We start from the raw sequence: 7,920 nt of genomic DNA, 5'->3' as shown, positions 1-7,920 counted from the left end.
AGACGGTAAAACCAAACCATTCACAGTTAAACACACAGCCTAATAGTGAAAAAAATATTCCGGCCATTACAGTCTACGACGTAGGTTTAAGATATTTAGACAACCTTATTGAAACTGAAATTCAAGGCATAGATTATAAATTTAAAATCGTAACTGCTTCAATATTATCCTTAAGAGTCGCTGGACTCGAAAATTTTGAAAAAGTAAAACAACTATTAAGAGATAATGGAATCAAATTCCACACTAGAACTCCAAGAGCTCAGATTCCCTTTAGTGTAAAAGTAGTGGGTCTCTCCAATCAATACTCATCTGACGATGTAAAACATTTTCTCACAAATCTAGATTTTAATGTAGATGTCATACATTGCACCAATATCGGTCACAAAACATGGATTTTGCGACTTGCACGCAGCACAGAAATCCTTAAACTTTACAAGTTAAAGAAAATTTTCAAATGCGGTGTCACATGGTACAGATACCACGGAAAACCGTTATCTCAATGCTCAAATTGCCAAAGATTTGGACATATATACGCCAACTGTAACATGCCATACCGGTGTGTGAAATGTGGCCAAGATCACGGCCCTAAAAAATGAACACAGAAAACTCCACGGAGTACAAAGTCTTTTGCGTTAATTGCAACGCCGATGGACATGTGGCAAGTTCAGTAAATTGCCCAAAGCGTATCAAAATTTTAGAGCAAAAACAATTGCGTAAAGATGCACAGATCAGAGGTGGAATATCTTTTTCATCTGCTGTGGCAGTGGTTGCAACATCTGCACCAAAATCAGCATCTGCTAACCCAAAAATAAATAATAATAAATCCTCTGTAGAATTTGGAAAATGATACTGAGTGAATGCCAAAATACATTTGGCAAAAACTTGGAGGATATTTTGGTAGATCTCCAAAATTATGCTCCGCAATTCCAAGAGAGCGTACAAACATTAGGTAGACCAGCGGCCATTCTTGGCATGCTAATGCACTTGACCGGTTATTAATGGCTAAGTGCATCCTTTTTAATATTAATTCGTTAGTGTCTTCCCCAAAAAGGCATTACCTTAAACTCTTTATACAAGAACACAGCCTTGATATGCTACTGCTTGCAGAGCACAAGCAATCGGAACGGCATATTGCCCGATATGACGGGTACACAGTATATCGGAAAAATAGACAAGGCCGTCAAGGAGGTGGGACGGCGGTCTTAATAAAAGAAAATTATAAGTCAGAACAGGTGACTTTCAATACTGGTAGCATAGAATCATGTGCAGTTAAGCTGTGGAAACCAGATGGCTCTACTATCACCATAATTTCTTTATATTTACGTCCGTCTGAAGGTATCAGAATTTCAGACTTACAAGAAATCATAGATTATAGCGCATCCAATGAAACACTTATTGGATGCGACTTAAATTCCAAACATGTCTCTTGGGGTGGAAATATAACCACCACCAATGGTAGAGAATTATATGATATTCTCCTTTCATGTCCGCACATTACTGTCTGTCCGACTGCAGAACCCACAAGAATATGTGACACATCCGAGTCATATATTGATTTTTTTTCATTCGATCGTCGGGAGTTATCCCAATCGAAAATGGGCTATTAAAGACCCATGACTTCGAGTCCGACCACAAAGCTGTGGAAATTAATATTTCGCTTGTAGACTTAATAGATGGTGAAGTGAGCACATTCTATGACTACAGTAGAATGAATATTCGTAGATTTAAAAGACGCCTGCAAGAAGGACTCTGTGCATATAGTCTTCCAAGCAACCAAAATGCAGCTATAGCCGAAATCGATGCCAGTATTGAGGGGCTAAATACTGTTTTCAAAACCGCAATAGACGATAGTGTACCCGTTGTGCCGGCCAACCGTAGCAAATTGGGGAAATTACCACCTAATATTATAAGATTAATCCGTGAAAGACGAAGAATCAAAACCATATTGAGAAGATCAGCTGACCCTGAAAGGCATAATATATTAAGGGCCGACATTAAAAACATAGGCAGGATTATTGATGCTCAAATCTATAATTTTCAAAGGAGCTCATACAAAAATTATTTAGAAAATTTGAGAGTGGGTCCCAAAACATACAATAAGGTGAAAAGAGCGGCAGGTTTAGCTCGCAGGGAACCTGTAGCGTCACTTGTTGATGATGCAGGCTCTGTAGTTTCAAACAACCAACAAAAAGCTGATATGATAGCTAATTTTTATAATGACGTCAGCCGTCCTGAGTGTTTTTCTGCTACTGGTTCTCATTATAGCCGTGATACACAGGCTGTGGAGGGGATGAGGAGCAGAACACCTATAGTGACATTTGACGAAAATTTCACAGCTGATGGAACAGCTATCAGTGGTGTGGAAATATGGGGTAAAGGCGGATTCATAAAGCCTAGAGAAATAAGCTTGGCCCTTGAGAAAAGGCCCCCGAAAAAATCGTGTGGAATAGATGGCATTCCAGATGTAGCCATTAAGAAGGCAGGAGATGTAATTCTCACCTTCCTTGCTATTCTTTTTAATAAATGTTTTAATATTGGATATTTTCCAACTGCTTGGAAGGAAGCATTGGTTATTCCAATTAAAAAACCAAACGAAAATTCCCATAATTGTGGTAGCTATAGGCCAATATCCCTACTTTCACCATTTTCGAAACTGTTCGAATATTTCATCCTGTCTGGAATAAGGCGAAACCTTGAATGAGAGAAGTATTTTGAGGGATTGCCAGTTTGGCTTCAAACCACAGCACTCCACCACACACACTCTTGTAGCTTTTTCAGATTATGTTGCCTCGGGTTTTAGAATAAAACTAGGAACAGTAGCAGTTAGCCTTGACTTTGCCAAGGCATTTGATTCAGTCTGGCAAGACGGATTACTATATAAACTCAAAACATTTGGTTTTGAGGAGCAGACGTGTAGGTTGTTAGCAGACTTCTTGAAGGATAGGAACTTCAGGGTTAGGGTTGGGGACTGTATGTCTGGGCAGAAGTTGGTTTCAGCGGGGGTCCCACAGGGATCCTTGCTGGGACCGATTCTGTACAACATATATGTCAGTGATATCCCTGAGCCACCTGAAGGGGGTCTGTTGCTAACCTACGCTGATGATATTTTGTTTGCTCTTCGAGGTAGATACGGGAGAACTATCGAGAGGAAGCTACAAGACTATTTAGATAATTTAGTCCAATATTTCAATAATTGGAAAATAAAGTTAAATATTGAAAAATGTGTGGCTGTGGTTTTTCATGGAAAAACAGGGGCATCCTTCAAAAAAATGAAAAAATATGTACCAACATTCAGTGTTGGCCAAAGACACATATGTGTTTCAGACAGGGTGAAGTATTTAGGAATAGTATTTCACAATAGATTTGATTTTTGTCGACACGTTGACTTTACACTTAGTAAAGCCAAACGGATTTATTTTGCCTACATTAAATTATTCAGAATGAGAGGTGGACTCTCAAAGGACGTAAAACTTCTCATATATAAACAAGTTGTGAGACCAATGATAACATACGCCTTTACAGCCTGGTCGGATATCTCTTCAGCTCAGATGGAGAGGATTCGGATCTGGGAAAGGCGTATGCTCCTTCCCTGCTTAGATTTTAAACCTAGGCGTTTAGAGGATGGAATATACAAGCGTACGGCAAACAGGACCATTTATGGAAGTATCAATTTTAAAAGAATTGATGCTTTCATGATGGATTCCGCATTAAGTTTTTTACAAAATTGTCATTACATCGACAACGACATTATAACGCAGTCAATATCATATAATGAAAATATGATGACTCTTACTAAAAGTAAACATCTACCCCCTTCAGCACTTTTAAAACTACAAGAGGAGGGGTTACTATTTGATGGAGAGAACCTTATCTACTATCATAGAAGATATCATCAATTTAATGCATTAGAAAACCCAGTATACAATACTGAACAATAAACAATCAAATGAATGTAAATATATGTATATAGTAGTATGTAGTTAGATTTTAAGTTTAGTTTGTAAGAAACATATGTAAAATACTAAATATTCGCCCTTTTTTAATTAAATCTATTTTTTGGGGCAGTTTTTGAATTATCAATAGAAACAAAACATGTCAAAATAATTAGCTGACAAAAATATTGCAGCACAATATTTAAATGAAAACCGGTAGTCTCTATAAGTAAATATATTACAAGAGAATTTGTATAATATAAGAAATTACTTTTTAAGCCATTTATGTAACAAAAATGTAAATGAAATGAATTGATTAAATAAAAACTGGCATTTTAAAAAAGTAAAAAGTAAAAGAGCTACCATTTGGATTTGGGTGAATGGGTGGAGCTGGAATCCTGAAATTTGGAAATAACATTACTGTTAAATTGTAGGTTTGAGGTAGTTTTGGAAATTTGGATACGAAAAGTACCAAATGGTACTAAATTTGTTACAATTTGGATTTGGGTAAACGGACAGAGCTGGAAATATAAAATTTGGAATTAAGATTACATTTGGAGTGAAGGATTGAGATATGAGGGTGGTTTTGGAAATTCTTACTTATGTGTACGAGAAGTTCTAAATGGTACTAAATTTGGTACAATTTGTATTTGGGTGTACGGATAGAGCTGGAAAATTTGTAATTATGATTACGGTTGGAGTACAGGATTGAGGTAGTAGCAATGAACTGGTAAACATTTCTCATCGATTGAACAATAAATGTGGCCTTTAGAGCAATTTCGTGAAAAATCACCTATGGCCCCATACAAATTACTATGGAAAATTTGAGGCCCCTGTGGCACTTGTTAACATATTCCGATTGTGCATAAAATTTGGCAATCTTTAAATCTAACAAAACTAAACAATTCAGGGGGTGCCGCATGAAAAAAAACACTCTAATAACTATTTCACATTTTATATAGTTCTGAGGTAATTTAGGGAATTGAATTGCAAATATTTTTGTAAGTTGTTTAATAAAGATTTAAAAAATAATTTACAATAATTACACTTATTTTACAAGAATATACAAAGCATGAACTCACATTTGTGTCTGCTCAAAACATTTGCAACTGAGGAGATTTGATTCAAAGAAATTGTTTTTGTTTTGATAATATATTGTGAGTTAGACATTTTATTTATTATCGGGAGACATCATAAAGAAATCCAGTTAACTAAATAAATTAATATATCCTTTGTAATCCTGTGCTCTAAGGATAATTGTTAAATACCAAGGTTTTTTTCGATATTTAACAGTCTAGAGTTAATTTTAGGGTTCCGGAACCTTCTATATAAATTAAGATAATAATATTGATTTAAATCGACTACAAGTACTCGGTTTCACTAGTTCAAAAGCAATTCCAAACATTTTTTGCAAAATGTCTATGAAAAATTAAATTTTTCCCGGAAATTGTACTATCCCTATATTTCTTTTCAGACTTGATTTGGATACTTAATTTTCAAAAATAAAAATTTGCGCAAAGCTTTGATATGAATTTCGGGCAATAATAAGTGTTTTCTTAAAAATTAAACATGTCTTGTTTTCGGCACACTTGTCTGTCAAAAGTGAACATGGATGGGATAAAATCGACGCCTCCAAACAATAGTATGCTAAGTCGACTTAGCATGTTTTCAAGTTCTTTACATATTTATATTTAACGTCCTTTAACTTAAATTCTGTCAAATTTTGGTAATAATCGGACAATCCGAACAGAAGTTATAAACAAATATTTACTTGGCATAGTACTGAAGGTCAAAGAAATTTCCAAACTTTTAGAGCTTGTCCTGCAAAACTCACTGTTCAGAATTAGCAAACTATTATTTGGAGGTGTCGAGCGTCCTTTAACTTAAATTCTGTCAAATTTTGGTAATGATCGGTCAATCCGAACAGAAGTTATAAACAAATATTGACTTAGCATAGTACTGAAGTTCAAAAAAATTTTCACACTTTGAGAGCTTTTCCTGCAAAACTCACTTTTTAGACTTAGCATACTATTATTTGGAGGTGTCGAAATGTACACCACATGAACATTTTCGCCCTTTTTCAGAATAAAAATGTTATGCCAATCAATACAAAAAAACTCGTCAAAAATTAACAAATGGATATTCGTACCACGGAGTTGCAAATGTTTTGAGCAGGCTAAAACATGTGTTCCTCAGATATTTCACACATTTTTGTAACATATGTAAGTGTTAATAAATAATCATTTTTAAATATTGAAAATAGGGTCAATAATGCATCAAATTACAAAAATATATATATTTGAAAACTCAAAATGTCCTTAAAAATAGATTAAATGTGAATTAGGCATCTGAGTTGCAAATGTTTTGAGCAGCACTGTATGTATATTAGGGCGACAAAAAAATTGGAACTAGCACCTAAATTTTATACATTTCACATTACATTTGTATTAAAAAAACCAACAAAATAATTGTTAATATGAACATTATTCTATCGACTTTTACTTTGATATTCAACAAACCTTTTGTATATGTGATATTTTTTTTATCAAATTAAGAATTAAAAAAATCGATAAACAATGTTGTGTATGTAATAATTATTTTATCAATTAAAAAATTAAAAAATATGATAAACCATTTTGTTAATATGAAAAATATTTTATCGATTGAATAAAATAAAATTTAAAAAAGTTCTTAGTTAATAGATAATTATAATAATAATAATAATAATAATAATAATAATAATAATAATAATAATAATAATAATAATAATAATAATAATAATAATAATAATAATAATAATAATAATAATAATAATAATAATAATAATAATAATAATAATAATAATAATAATAATAATAATAATAATAATAATAATAATAATAATAATAATAATAATAATAATAATAATAATAATAATAATAATAATAATAATAATAATAATAATAATAATAATAATTATAATAATAATAATTATAATTATAATTATAATAATAATTAGATAATTAAAAAAATTTTTAACGACTATGACAATTTTTTATCGACGATTGTCAATAAGAACATTATTTTTATCGGCAAAAAGGCAATAAAAATTAATCACATTTTTTGAGTTTTGTTGTCAAATAGTAAAAATTTTTTTGTGTATTATTAATTTCATCTTTCTCAAAAATGGAAAAATGTTAGAAATGTTTGCATAGAAAATTTAATTTTCTTAAAATATTTTAATCTGGAAACTTCAAGCGTGGAAACAACTCTTACAGAAGATAATGTAAATTGGGCTTTAAAAAAATATTTTGTTAGCGCTGCAGAAAAAAAATATACTAAGAGTTCGCTTCGAATCGTTCCACAAAAAAAAAGAAACTCGACTCAAATTGAATTAAAATTTTCTATGGAAAAGCATGTAAAATGTTCTTTTAAGAAAATTTATATTTACACCTGCACTATGTGGGAGAGTATAATGCGTTGGATTTGGTTCAAAAGCTTGTACCACATCGAAATAATTAATGTTTTATATGTCAGGAGATGTCGCTCATTTACTCAAAGAGAGACATAACTCAAAAAATCACTAAAACACTCCAAATCAAGCTTGATCTTGCACAGAAATTTAGCACTGATATCTGGTTAGTTCTTTATAAAAGATGGTTCAAGTAGTTATTTTCCTTTTTGTGTAATAATCTTTTAAAGTTGGGAAGACAAATTTCAATCGGCAACTTACACTGAAAGAAAAAATGTTTCATTGGTTTTGAACCAATGTAGAATTTTATTCATTAATACAATGAAGTATTACGTTGGTTCAAAATCAATGACAAATTTAATTGATACAACGTAATTTCCTTTAAGTGTAAAACGCGAAAAGTTGTATACCCTTAACGAAGACTAACTACCAAATTTCAGCCATTTCGGAGGAATATTGAGGCCACAAACTTCAAAATACCGGAAATCAGGAGGTACCGATCTATAGGGTATATGAAGGCGTGGATCTGTACCGAAG

The sequence above is a fragment of the Musca autumnalis genome, unplaced genomic scaffold (genome assembly GCF_047663935.1).
Source record: "Musca autumnalis isolate F117 unplaced genomic scaffold, ASM4766393v1 scaffold_2, whole genome shotgun sequence".
NCBI classification, from domain to species: Eukaryota; Metazoa; Arthropoda; class Insecta; order Diptera; family Muscidae; genus Musca; species Musca autumnalis.
The sequence above is the reverse complement of the archived record's forward strand: the minus strand, read 5'-3'. Positions refer to the sequence as shown.